Raw genomic sequence first — 15,385 nt, forward strand, 5'->3', positions numbered from 1 at the left:
AGCCCGACTCCAGCCCTGCCGTGACATTGCACTGGTGGGGAACCTTCTCCGTACACATGTGAATACACACATATACACATACACTGCATTTTGGTTTAAAGTACATTCTTTGAACTCTTGACTTGAGCTGGATACAAGACAGAGGGCCAGTACATACTTGTTTTCCCCAAGGTGGGCCTCTGATGTTGGTTCCCTCGGGCTGTCCAATGGGGCCCCAGTCCATGACCCTGTAAGAGGCAAATGAAAAGGAGGGAGAAAGAAAGAAAGGGGGAGAGGATGAGAGAGAAGATTCATTAAAGTTGTTGACAAGTGTCAAGTACAACAGTCAGGCTCAAGTTCACTGGCGTACTTGGTCTATTTTTACAAACTACAAGCCCTTTTAATATACAGTGCAAATAAAAACACACCTAAGACATGTTAATGCGATGTTACCAGTTTATTAGGTATGTCATGTCCTGCTTAGGAATTAATTACACCTAATCAAATTCATATTATGATCCCTAGCATTACACACACATTTTCATCTGATATCATCATGCATGTGATAACTTTAAAGGTGGACTGCCTTTCAGATTTTTCAAGTGTAGGTCATAAAAAATATTTTCCCTGACACCCAGTTATTTTTGTTTAGTGGACCCAAAGCTACTGAATTCGAATCCCAGACTTCCAATTTTATTTGTTTTTTTTTTTTTAAATAGAACAATTAATGAATTTAAGGCCACATGGCCCTAAATTCTCCGCTATTTTTTCCTTCTTCACCATGACCCAATTCAAGATACTACATCATGCATCACATAGTGGGCTTTCCCCATTCGTGCAAGGCATTGAGGGATACAAATTTGAAACAGGAGAGAAAAATGGAGAATGCGAATGAAATGTGAAAGACTGACTAATGTTGCGAAGGAAAGGAAACGCAGGACCAAACTAATAAATATCGGTGGTCAGCGAGCACCTCGGTATGATCAGCTGTTTGTTTAGTGACAGAATGATGTAACTGTCAGTGCACGGTCAAGGTAAACCTGTAGATGGCAGTAATATTGGATGCCAGCTGCCATAAAACCCAAAAGAAGAAGAAGGTAAACCTGCGCATGCGCACACGGACTTCCTCTGTCTGCTTGACTGCGCTAAGCGAGCGATTTCATGCATATGATTTGCTAGGGAATCCCCTCAAATTAAATAACTTCCCAGCCACAGAATGGCCTGGGGTTTTTTTGTTTGTATTTTTGAGATATTGCAGAAATAAACATATATCATAATGACCATATTTCAAAGGGAACTAAATTTCACAGATTTTATTAAATCGAAAGGCCGTATTGCTTTAAGGACTATACAGTATATGGAGGAGTTCAGGGTTCTATTGCTCACTGGGGCATAAGATCATTGGATAGTGAAATTCATTCCTTCATCATCAGTAACCACTTTATCCTGGTCAGGTTCATAGTGGATCAAGAGCATATCCTATGAACCCTAGGTGTGGGGTGGGAACACTGGAATGGGATGCAGGCACATACTGGGGATATAACATTTCTCAGATTGAACAGATTATGAATACATAATAAACAAATATGAATACAGTACCTTAGTGTTTTTCCCACCTGTTTTGTTGCATTACAACCTGGAAATAAAATGGATTTTATGGAATGGGGAAAAAAAAAACTTGTTTAAAAAACTTAAAACTGAAAAGTTGTGCATGCATATTCACCTCCTTTGCTATGAAACTCCTAAATAAGATCTGGTCCAACAGATTAACTTAAGATGTCACGTAATTAGTTGATTAAGGTCCATCTGTGTGCAATCAAAGAGTCACATGATCTGTATAAATACCTGGGCTATGTTCAGCCTCAACATAACATACACTGTCAGAAATAGGGGTACAGTAGGAGTTCATTTCTATCCCTAAATGTGCAATCTACACTAATGTACCTCTTAGGGCTCATTATTGGACCTCAAGGTAACTATGTGTACATTTTTAGGGCCAAAAAGTTACATATATGTTCCTAAGCAGTATACAGTGGCGCTTGAAAGTTTGTGAACCCTTTAGAATTTTCTATATTTCTGCATAAATATGACCTAAAACATCATCAGATTTTCACACAAGTCCTAAAAGTAGATAAAGAGAACCCAGTTAAACAAATGAGATAAAAATATTATACTTGGTCATTTATTTATTGAGAAAAATGATCCAATATTACATATCTGTGAGTGGCAAAAGTATGTGAACCTCTAGGATTAGCAGTTCGTTTGAAGGTGAAATTCAAGTCAGGTGTTTTCAATCAATGGGATGACAATCAGGTGTGAGTGGGCATCCTTGTTTTATTTAAAGAACAGAGATCTATCAAAGTTTGATCTTCACAACACATGTTTGGGGAAGTGTATCATGGCATGAACAAAAGAGATTTCTGAGGACCTCAGAAAAAGCGTTGTTGATGCTCATCAGGCTGGAAAAGGTTACAAAACCATCTCTAAAGAGTTTGGACTCCACCAATCCACAATCAGACAGATTGTGTACAAATGGAGGAAATTCAAGACCATTGTTACCCTCCCCAGGAGTGGTTGACCAACAAAGATCACTCCAAGAGCAAGGCGTGTAATAGTTGGCAAGGTCACAAAGGACCCCAAGGTAACTTCTAAGCAACTGAAGGCCTCTCTCACATTGGCTAATGTTAATGTTCATGAGTCCACCATCAGGAGAACACTGAACAACAATGGTGTGCATGGCAGGGTTGCAAGGAGAAATCCAGTGCTCTCCAAAAAGAACATTGCTGCTCATCTGGTTTGCTAAAGATCACATGGACAAGCCAGAAGGCTATTGGAAAAATGTTTTGTGGATGGATGAGACCAAACTAGAACTTTTTGGTTTAAATGAGGAGTGTTATGTTTGGAGAAAGGAAAACACTGCATTCCAGCATAAGAACCTTATCCCATCTGTGAAACATGGTGGTGGGAGTATCATGGTTTGGGCCTGTTTTACTGCATCTGGGCCAGGGCGGCTTACCATCATTGATGGAACAATGAATTCTGAATTCATCTCATCTCATTATCTCTAGCCGCTTTATCCTTCTACAGGGTCGCAGGCAAGCTGGAGCCTATCCCAGCTGACTACGGGCGAAAGGCAGGGTACACCCTGGACAAGTCGCCAGGTCATCACAGGGCTGACACATAGACACAGACAACCATTCACACTCACACCTACGGTCAATTTAGAGTCACCAGTTAACCTAACCTGCATGTCTTTGGACTGTGGGGGAAACCAGAGCACCCAGAGGAAACCCACGCAGACACGGGGAGAACATGCAAACTCCGCACAGAAAGGCCCTCGCCGGCCCCGGGGCTCGAACCCAGGACCTTCTTGCTGTGAGGCGACAGCACTAACCACTACGCCACTGTGCCGCCCTGAATTCTGAATTATACCAGCAAATTCTAAAGGAAAATGTCAGGACATCTGTCCATGAACTGAATCTCAAGAAAAGGTGGGTCATGCAGCAAGACAATGACCCTAAGCACACAAGTCATTCTACCAAAAATGGTTAAAGAAGAATAAAGGTAATGTTTTGGAATGGCCAAGTCAAAGTCCTGACCTTAATCCAATGGAAATGTTGTGGAAGGACCTGAAGCGAGCAGTTCATGTGAGGAAACCCACCAACATCCCAGAGTTGAAGCTGTTCTGTATGGAGGAATTGGCTAAAATTCCTCCAAGCCGGTGTGCAGGACTGATCAACAGTTACCAGAAATGTGTAGTTGCAATTATTGCTGTACAAGGGGGTCACACCAGATATTGAAAGCAAAGGTTCACATACTTTTGCCACTCACAGATATGTAATATTGGATCATTTTCCTCAATAAATAAATGACCAAGTATAATATTTTTGTCTCATTTGTTTAACTGGGTTCTCTTTATCTACTTTTAGGCCTTGTGTGAAAATCTGATGATGTTTTAGGTCATATTTATGCAGAAATATAGAAAATTCTAAAGGGTTCACAAACTTTCAAGCACCACTGTATAAAGGGAGCAAATAAGTACCTTAGAGGGTACTGCATCAGTGACATGCTGTTGTATCCCTAAAGGTACAATAGTGTACTTTATTTTCTGAGAGTGTAGCAAAATGTTTATTTGAACAGAAACATCGGCAGTGCATTGAACACCCTGTTGTATTACACATATGGCAACTATGGCAGCTGAGATGGTCATCTTTGGCATTCTTTTCAAAGTCTGTATCTTATTCGATATTTAAAAAAAAAAAGCTTTTTCGTATATACTGTAATGCTTATCACAAATATATCTTTTAAAGGAGAACTGAAGTCATTTTTAAACTTGCTTCATTTCTTAATTAACGTGTTATTCAATTACGTTTTCGGTTTTAGTGACCTTATATCGTGACTCGTATTGGCAACTAATGGCAATTAAATATTATACTTATCGGCCTATTCGGTTTTTAGCCATGTTGAATTTAGTTCGTTTGGTCCATGGCAGGCGTCACTTATCTGCATGATCTTCACGAGACTTGTGCGAGACTTTGAAACATGAAGTGTCAGCCAGGTGTCAGTGCCGCCATTTTGAAAACTGTTTTCCAAACAAAATATTGCATAAAAACGAGTTTAAATGACGATTACTTCCTACTTTTTTCAAACTTTCCTGATTGCTATCAAAACAAACAAAACTTCCGGCTTGATTACATCAGCATTCAAAAGAGGGCGCGCACATCTTTTGACAACATTGGCAGATGTTGGTCACTTTGATTTCCGCTGTACATTTTACTTCCGTCCTACAATGTCTCGCACAGGTCTCAACGAATCTCATTTACGGCCATTGCGTTGACATATGGACTGATATATTACATAGCATATTTCAAACACTCATAACTTGCTATAGCAGTAACAAAATAGGTATCAAAAATGCATTCCTATATTTAATAAAATGAGATAAATAGAGGTGGCACGGTGGTGTAGTGGTTAGCGCTGTCGCCTCACAGCAAGAAGGTCCTGGGTTTGAGCCCCGGGGCCGGCGAGGGCCTTTCTGTGTGGAGTTTGCATGTTGTCCGCGTGGGTTTCCTCCGGGTGCTCCGGTTTCCCCCACAGTCCAAAGACATGCAGGTTAGGTTAACTGGTGACTCTAAATTGACCATAGGTGTGAATGGTTGTCTGTGTCTATGTGTCAGCCCTGTGATGACCTGGCGACTTGTCCAGGGTGTACCCCGCCTTTCGCCCGTAGTCAGCTGGGATAGGCTCCAGCTTGCCTGCGACCCTGTAGAAGGATAAAGCGGCTAGAGATAATGAGATTAGATAAATAGAATTTTGATAGGTGGCACGGTGGTGTAGTGGTTAGCGCTGTCGCCTCACAGCAAGAAGGTTCTGGGTTCGAGCCCTGTGGTCAGCGAGGGCCCTTCTGTGCAGAGTTTGCATGTTCTCCCCATGTCCGCATGGGTTTCCTCCGGGTGCTCTGGTTTCCCCCACAGTCCAAAGACATGCAGGTTAGGTTAACTGGTGACTCTAAATTGACCGTAGGTGTGAGTGTGAATGGTTGTCTGTGTCTATGTGTCAGCCCTGTGATGACCTGATGACTTGTCCAGGGTGTACCCCGCCTTTTGCCCGTAGTCAGCTGGGATAGGCTCCAGCTTGCCTGCGACCCTGTAGAACAGGATAAAGCGGCTAGAGATAATGAGATGAGAGGAGAATTTTGATAATAAAAAATTTGCCTTGAGTTCCCCTTTAATGTCTTCAGTTGTTGCATACAACAAGCTGCAATGGATGCATTTGTAGAGGATGTTGTAGGATCTGTTATGCACACTGCCTTTTTAATACAGCAGGGTTGAAATACATGTTACTGCTGATTGGGTAACTCCTCTGACATACCCAACAAATGAGAGAAAACATACCTCAAAGCCCATTGCACAACATTTCACACTGTTTTGAGGAAACCTCAACCTGGAAACCATAGCAAAATGGTGCACACCATTTTCAGATTGACCAAGGAGTTCTCCAAACAGGTCAGAGACAAAGTTGTGGAGATGTATAGTTCAGGCTTGGGTTATAAAAGAATATCCCAAACTTCCCACATTCAACAGAGCACAATTTAATCCATTATTACAAAATGTAAAGAATGTGGCATCACTACAAACCTGACAAGAGAAGGCTGCCCACCAAACCTCACAGACCGGGTAAGGAGGGCATTAGGCCTTGTACACACTCAAGAATTTTCAACTCTTAACTGATGGGAAACCACAGACATAATGACAGATTTAACTGATTTTTAATATTTTAATCGCAATAATCCACACACCAGATGCTTCAGTTGAGACTCAGGACCACGCACTTGGTGATGATACTGAACAATTTCAGACTGGCCATTCTGGGGACTTGGGATCTCACAGACACTCACTCTGAAATGTTCAGAGTCTGAAGCGCTTGGAGCAACTGAACAATCGATCAATCGATCAATCAATCAATCAATCAATCACTGAAAGAGTTTAGCACGCATTCTCATTAGGAACAACTGAGATGCTGGTGTTCAGGGAAAAAACACTGTATGGTTACCTGCCCTTATACATTTTACAACGTGGGCTAGAGGTGAGCTAGTGCAAGCTACTGCTGCAAGCTCATGTTGTTGTCTATACAGGTGGAAGGGAGAGTGAAACCCATGATCATCAGAAATGTCGTTATTTTTATACATTTTCTGACCTTCCACTGCTTGGGAGATGCCACTAAACATGACACTTCCTGGCCATATCTCTCTCTGCTCAATATTCCTTTCGCACTACACAATTTCTAGTTGTAAATATCAAACGTTTGATATTTATGATTCTAAGTCAGGGAGGCCCCGATCCAGTAAGTGACTTTAAGATTATGCCTGTAATCCCCTCACACTACAGGATTATTTGGGCAGATAATCGCTTCTGACCAGCCTTCAATCACTTCTGCGATTATCAGAAGGGGCAAATCAGCCCCAAAATCAGTCCCATGATCCTCTAGTGTGGAGCCAGCCTTAATCAGAAGTTCAACAAAGACACCACAGATACTGTACCACTGGCAACATTTACATGTATGCATTTTTACATTCAGAATAAATTAATTCCGATTGGCAATTCCAAATGTACTGTTTAAATGAAAGTGATCAGATGTTTTTATGCATGTTAATTTGTCCCAAGTGCACAATCAGAATAGAATTTCTGACATGCACTAAGTGTTGTATAGCTGGTTTACTCTGCTCTATAAAGATGGATGTGGCGAGTATTTTAGCCAATCTTATCATGTTTCTGTTATCTAGTTTATATAGACAACAGTTGGAGAGAAGCCTTCTCACAGAAGTGCTGAACAGGAGAAGGGGAGCACAGGATAATTTGTTTCGAAATGCTGTCCAGTACAGGGCCATAGCTTTGCTGCTTATTCTGAACTACTAGAAAATTTATCTTGGCACAATTGATTGTTTATTTATTTATTTATAGAATAATTCCATTTTACTTTTTAAATTGAACAAAAGTCAATGTAAACATTTGTCTTGCAACAACAGACAAAAGAGATCTTGGCACAGTTCTCCAAAACTTCCGGAAACAGTGTTTGACGTCCTACATGCTCTTACTGTGAGACTACAAACAAAGCACCCAGATGTCATCGCTGCAGGAAAGTGTACTGACCATGCACAGAAAGTTACAGGTGCAGAAGGCATTCTGCTCTGGTGTTTATCTGGCTAATATTTTCTTTTGATTGGTTTATGAAAAGGTTTAAACTACTCCTCCGAAACCAATTGAAATTTCAATCAATTTCGGCATTTTTTTTATTTGGTTTGGGATTTTAAACAGATTATAACTGGAATATTAGATATTCGGCTCCATGTAAACCTAGCCACAGAAGAAGTTGCACAGCTCTTGTCCATAGGACCACTTTAAGCTGCACATTCCACGGAGCAGGGCTTTATTGAAGAGTGACCAGAAAAAAGCCACTGCTTAACAACAAGAAAATAAGAAAACACATTTGGAGTTCACCAAATATGTAGCAGACTCCCCAGACATATGGAAGAAATGTCTCTGGTCAGATGAGACTAAACCCAACACTTCCCATCACCTTGAGTACACCATTCCTACAGTGAAACATGGTGGTGGCAGCATCATGTTGTGGGGAAGCTTGTCAAGGACTGGAAAACTGGTCAGGATTGAAGGAAAGATGGATGGAACAGTGCAATTCCTGAGGAAAACCTGTTTCAGTCTGCCAGAGACTTGAGGCTGGGACAGAAGTTCACCTTCCAGCAGGACAATAACCCTAAACATACTGCGAAAGCTACACTCGAGTGGTTTAAAGGGAAACATTTAAATGTCTTGGAATGGCCTAGTCAAAGCCCAGACTTAAATCCAGTGGCATGACTTGAAGATTGCTGTACACCAACACAACCCATCTAACTTAAAGGAGTTGGAGCAGTTTTACCTTGAAAAATGGGCAAAAACTGCCAGTGACTAGATGTGCTAATCTAATGGAGACATACTCCAAGAGACTTGCAGCTGTAATTGCAGCAAAAGTATTGTCATTGTCAAGATATTTGTTGGGCGGCACGGTGGTGTAGTGGTTAGCGCTGTCGCCTCACAGCAAGAAGGTCCTGCGTTCGAGCCCCGGGGCCGGCGAGGGCCGTTCTGTGTGGAGTTTGCATGTTGTCCGCGTGGGTCCCCTCCGGGTGCTCCGGTTTCCCCCACAGTCCAAAGACATGCAGGTTAGGTTAACTGGTGACTCTAAATTGACCGTAGGTGTGAATGGTTGTCTGTGTCAGCCCTGTGATGACCTGGCGACTTGTCCAGGGTGTACCCCGCCTTTCGCCCGTAGTCAGCTGGGATAGGCTCCAGCTTGCCTGCGACCCTGTAGAAGGATAAAGCGGCTTGAGATAATGAGATGAAGATATTTGTTTTATTGTATTAATTAATGAACATTTTGCACTTTTAAAGTGGTAGGCATGTTGTGTAAATCAAATGGCACAATTCCCCCAAAATACATTTTAATTCCAGGTTGTAATGCAACAAAACACCAAAGGGGTGAATACTTTCACAAGGGACTGTATTGATACAGATAATAACAGGTGGACTGTTAGGGTTTTTATTTATTTATTTATGAGAAACTTGCCAGAAGCTTCGGAGTTGATGTGTACACTGTGCCACAGGAAAAAAATTATTTTCATTCTGAGCCAAATAAAGCTTGTGGGAGGGTTGCCAGGTTTCAAGATAATCATCTCCAATACTGCACAAAAATACATAAAACTAGCCCCAAGTGTTCAGGAACAGGAACTTCTTCTTCCTTAGTATTTGTGAAGGGAAGCAGGTTAAGAGTGATGCACATTTCTGAACAGCAGTACATATCTACAATTCACAGACATTACAAGTAGCAGCTTCATGGAACTTTTCTGATCTTTCTTGAATGAAACACCAAAAAAAAAAAAAAACTGAAGTAAATCTGATAAAATATGATTAGATATTGGATATATAGTCTAGTGTTGTCAACTGTACAATTTCAAGTTTCTTAATTTTGGAAAGACATTGTTGTTTTGAAACCTAGTTAGTTTGCTTACTCAGTCAACTTAACTATAAAAGACAGAAAACTTACTAGAACATTTCATGAAACTGGTTCAGGTTCAGGAGCTGGTTCAAGGAAAGCTCCAGGATTTTTTTTTAACCTGAGCCCTATTTTCCCATCTTTTGGGGTCAAAAATATTTACAAGGGATAAAAATGATTGAAATCAGTCCAGTATTGCGTTAGAACACTATTCGCAACTGCAAAACAGCTATACACTGCAATTCGATCAGACAAACATTTTCATCAAAGTAAACCGCTTGTTTTCATCTGACCTTTTCATAATCTTGTTATAAGTGACGCCATGGAAAGCATCCCTACACCTGTGTCTATTTACCTCAGTGACTGTAAAGAAACTGTAGAGAATTACTGTTTATACAGTCATCGTTTTAGCTTTCTCTTGTTCCGGTCTCTGACGCAGCATCCCATGACGCAGCCTGTAATCGATTATCTCTTGGGGGATGATTGGTGTTTACAAAAGAGATCCTTTCCATGCTGTCAGACACAAATTCATATTGTCATAATCAGTTAAATATTCAGGCATTATTTTGTAAATATACTTCACAAATTCTGCATGACTTCTCATTTTGTAAACAATCTGCAGTTTTCTGGCCAGATTACCTACCGAAGAACGGGTTAGACTTCAGCATGAACTGTTTTTGGGAATCTTGAGGATACAGTATCTATACCCTATGTGCACAATTATTAGGCAAGTGAGTACTCTGACCCTACCATTATTTCTATCCATATTTTCCAACCCCAAGCTATATACACTTGAATGCTAATAGGTGGTAATTATTTATGTAATGAGGGAGGGTGTGGCCTAAAGCCTTTAACATTCTATATTAAGGTGTGCATAATTATTAGGCAGCTTCTTTATCTCAGGCAAAATGGGCCAAAAAAGAGATTTAACAGACACTGAAAAGACCAAAATTGTAAAATGTCTATCAGAGGGATGCAACACTCTTGAAATAGCTAAGCTATTGAAACATGACCACAGAACAATCAAACGTTTTGTTGCAAATAGTCAACAAGGTCGCAAAAATGTGTAAAGAAAAGATGCAAATTAACCACAAAACACTTGAGAAGGGTTAACCATGAAGCTACCAGGAACCCATTATCCTCCAGTACCACTATATTCCAGAACTGCAACCTATCTGGAGTGTCCAGAAGTACAAGGTGTTTGGTGCTCAGAGACATGGCCAAGGTAAGGAAGGCTGAAACATGACCACCACTAAACAAGACTCACAAGCTGAAACGTCAAGATTAGGCCAAGAAATATCTGAAGACAGGTTTTTCAAAAGTTTTATTGATGGATGAAATGAGAGTGACTCCTGATGGACCAGAAGGATGAGCCCATGACTGGATAACTAATGGACACAGCACCACTTCGACTCAGACACCAGCAAGGTGGAGGAGAGGTACTAGTGTGGGCTGCTATTATTAAGGATGAGCTAGCTGGACCATTTCAGGTTGAAGATGGACTTAAAATCAACTCACAAACCTACTGCCAGTTTCTAGAAGATACAGTCTTCAAGCAGTGGTACAGGAAGAAGTCTGCATCATTCAAGAAGACCATGATTTTTATGCAGGACAATGCACCATCACATGGATCCAAGTACTCCACTGCTTGGCGAGCCAGCAAAGGTCTTAAAGATGACAGAGTAATGACATGGCTCCCTTCCTCACCTGACTTAAACCCTATTGAGAACTTGTGGACCATTCTTAAACATGAGATTTACAGTGAGGGAAGACAATACACCACTCTGAACAGCATTTGGGAGGCCTTGGCTGCTGCTGCACAAAAAGTTGATTGTCAACAAATCAAAAAACTAACAGACTCCATAGATGGAAGGCTCGTGGCAGTTACTGAAAAGAAGGGTGGCTATATTGGTCACTGAATATTTTTGAAATGCCAATTTTATTTATTTATTTATTTATTGTCAATTCTGAGTTGTTGGGGGGGACTTCATGGCAGTTCCACTTAGTACAATACCTACAAAAAAAAAAAAAATCACATCTTTGAACTGGGCTGATGGTGTCAATTCAAGATGTACTAGTAAGAGTTTTGATGGATTCCAAGACGTGGTGCTTATAAATATGAGTTTTGATGGATTCCAAGACGTGGTGCTTATAAATATGAACAAAAAAGTATGTGTTCACATAATAATTAAAAATAAAAAGTTTAACATAGAGGAAAACTGAATTTGGACAAAAAAAAAATTAACAGCACTTTGTTGTGAAGCCATTGGTGGCAATTACATCTTTATCCTTTTGGTGCCTGCCCAAAATTCCTACTACTAATTCAATACTGAATAATAAATTCAATACTACTTTAAAGCTGAATAAATAAGCTAAACAACTGCATTATGTTTGGTGGTATTTATAGATATTTATATATTAAAAATACCTTGGTCCAAATTGAACTGTACTTGAACAACTGCCAGTTTCACTATCTATGCTCCTTTCATCACCACTACCATCACTGATAAGAATTTCCATCACTTGTTCTGCTATAAATCGTGTATGTGGTCACTTTCTCGAAGACACCATTTTGAATCTGACTGAGTTGCATTACTGACGAATACAAGACAACCAATCAAAAGAAAGGATTCATTCTTACCAGAATCTGAATGGCTATTGTAAGACAATTTTTTTGTTTTCAACGTATTTTTATTTTGTCATAGCAACCATTACGTCGTTGTTCCTGAGGAACGATATTTAAAGGGTCCAGCACCAAAGGGTTAAGGTGTCTAGTCAGCATTTTGTAGCATTGACATTTAATTTTGGCCCATTCCTCTTGCCAAATCATCTTCAATCTCTCAGGGTTCAATTTCTCAGAGGGTCCCTCTGATGGACTTGGACTTTCATAATCCTTCAATGGGATTCATGTCAGGAGCTTGGCTAGGCCAGACAAGGACAGATATATTTCAGCTTTTAATTGCTATAGTTTTTCAGTGGTTCAAAGCTTATATATACTTTGTAAGTATTTAGTGGCATTGCCTTTTAATTACTTGAAGTTAAATCAAACTTTTGGAGTAGCTTTCTACAAGCCTCTCACAATGCTTTGCTGGGATTTATTCCCATTACTCATGACAGAACTGGTATATCACAGTCAAGTTTGCTCTCAGTCAGGATTTTTCAGTTCAAGCCACAGATTTTCTATGCGATTCAGGCCAGGGCTTTGTTATGGCCATGTCAATACTTTCACTTTGTCTTTAAGCCACTTTATTACAACTTATGTGGTACGGTTTGGATCAATTTTTAATTTCTCACTGATGTCTTGAGGTTTTACTGCAGTATTTCTAGATAATCCTCCTTCCTCAACTATTTTCCGAAGTGTACTAATCCTTTTTCCAGTAAAACATCCTCATAGCATGATGCTACCACCTCCATGCATCACAGTTGGAATGGTGTTCTTCGTATTCAAGCCTTCACTCTTTTTCCTGCATACATATGGGGATCATTATGGCCAAATAGTTAAATATTTGTTTCATCTGACCAGAAAATACACTTTCCAAAGGCTGGTGATCATCTGCAAACTGGTGCTTTGTTTTTCCTCACCACTCTTGAAGTTGGGGCTTCTTCCTTGTTTGACAGTTTTTCAGGTCATGGTGATGTAGGACTCTCTATATACATACTGTACTTTAGTACCTGCTGACTGTAATATGTGTTTTTTTACTGTATTGATTGAGCAATCTTTTTTTATCAGATATTGCATGAAGCTGAGTTTTTCTTTCTTCCTTTCTTTCATAACACCAACTACGAACTGACTGAAGTTCATACCTTTTCAACAAACCAACCATACACTACATACCTCTCTTGGCCATGAGGAGCTTTACATATTTTAGCAAGATCACAACACCTCATTACATTTATCAGCTTCAGCTAATAATTGCTGACACTCCCCTTCATCAGGCAGGAAACTGTTCTAACAATTCAGTCAGCACCTTTCTAACTCTTATGGGCCTTGATTGCTTTTCTGCCACTTACTCATGAGTTCATGCATGGCTGGCTGTATTGCTGGGCAGAAGGGAAAGTGATGCAAGTCACTTTAATCATTGCAGGTAAAACAGAGGGCACCAGGCAGATGATACAGTGCTCATGCTCATGGCCTATTTTGACTCTAGATTGCATTTTAAACCATGTAGTTTTTAATAGTACACGTAGACTTCCCCTTCATCATTTATACTGATCTGTGATCAAATTTAATATTTCTGTGCTTTACAAATGTACAATGATCTCAGTGCTGGCCAGTGAAATGTTATTGTCATCTCATGTACTGTGTCCTTTTCTCCACTAGATGGCAATATAGCATTTATTTGTTCATATGTTATTATAATGCATATATATATATATATAATATATATACAGTACCATTTAAAAGTTTGGATGCACCTTCTAATTCAATGTTTTTTCTTTATTTTGTATTAATTAAAAGACACTTCTTGCATTAAAGTAATGATGGATGTCATTTCTCTTTACTTAGTTGAGCAGTTCTTGACATAATATGGATTACTACAGTTGTGAATAGGGCTATTTACTGTATGTTTATTATTTACTATTTACTGTTTGATCTCAAACGCATTAAGAAGGCAAGAAGTTGCACTAATTAACTTTTGACAAGACACGCCTGTTAAATGAAAAGCGTTCCAGGTGACTACCTCATGAAGCTGGTTAAGATAATGTCAACAATATGCAAAGCATCATCAAGGTAAACGCTGGCTACTCTGAAGAATCTAAAATATCAAACATAGTTTGTTTTGTTTTTTAACACTTTTTTTGTTTACCGTATAATTCCATTTATGTTCCAGATGTTATTTCATAGTTTTGATGTCTTCAGTGGCGGCACAGTGGTGTAGTGGTTAGCGCTGTCGCCTCACAGCAAGAAGGTCCGGGTTCGAGCCCCGGGGCCGGCGAGGGCCTTTCTGTGTGGAGTTTGCATGTTCTCCCCGTGTCCACGTGGGTTTCCTCCGGGTGCTCCGGTTTCCCCCACAGTCCAAAGACATGCAGGTTAGGTTAACTGGTGACTCTAAATTGACCGTAGGTGTGAATGTGAGTGTGAATGGTTGTCTGTGTCTATGTGTCAGCCCTGTGATGACCTGGCGACTTGTCCAGGGTGTACCCCGCCTTTCGCCCGTAGTCAGCTGGGATAGGCTCCAGCTTGCCTGCGACCCTGTAGAACAGGATAAAGCGGCTAGAGATGATGAGATGTCTTCAGTATTGTTCTACAATGCAGAAAATAGCCAAAATACAGAAAAACCTATGAATGAGTAGGGGTGTACAAACTTTTGACTGCTACTGTATGTATATGCAGATTTTTTTTATGGGTTGAAGGTTCATATATGATACATGTTCCAATTTATGTTTGTATGTATGTATGTATGTATGTATGTATGTATTTAGATCATTTGTTTCTATACTGAGCTACCATTTTAGTAGATACACCGAATACACTGCAATGCATTGTACAACCACACACTGCATTTATTATCTCTTAAATGTGTATACCTAATGAACTAGAACTTCAGTTTATAACGCAGTGTCATTGTGTGTGGGTTATAAATGTATATTAGTCATCGGAGGTTTACACATTGGGTAATATTAAAATAGGCAGCGTACTGGAGAAGCAGTCTGCCACTGATGTGTGCCTACAGGAATGAAACATGAGATGATGCAGAAGGCATGACCTCATTTGTCCTTGCAGTAGTTTATGTGACTGATACATGTACCGGCCTCATTAATTTACATATAACATACAGATTTTCTTTTTCTTAGCAAGCTCGGAGCCAAATAATAGGCTTAATACATCCTTCTGTATATAATATGTCCAAGCACAATTTGA

This window comes from Neoarius graeffei, chromosome 20 (assembly GCF_027579695.1).
Source record: "Neoarius graeffei isolate fNeoGra1 chromosome 20, fNeoGra1.pri, whole genome shotgun sequence".
NCBI classification, from domain to species: domain Eukaryota; kingdom Metazoa; phylum Chordata; class Actinopteri; order Siluriformes; family Ariidae; genus Neoarius; species Neoarius graeffei.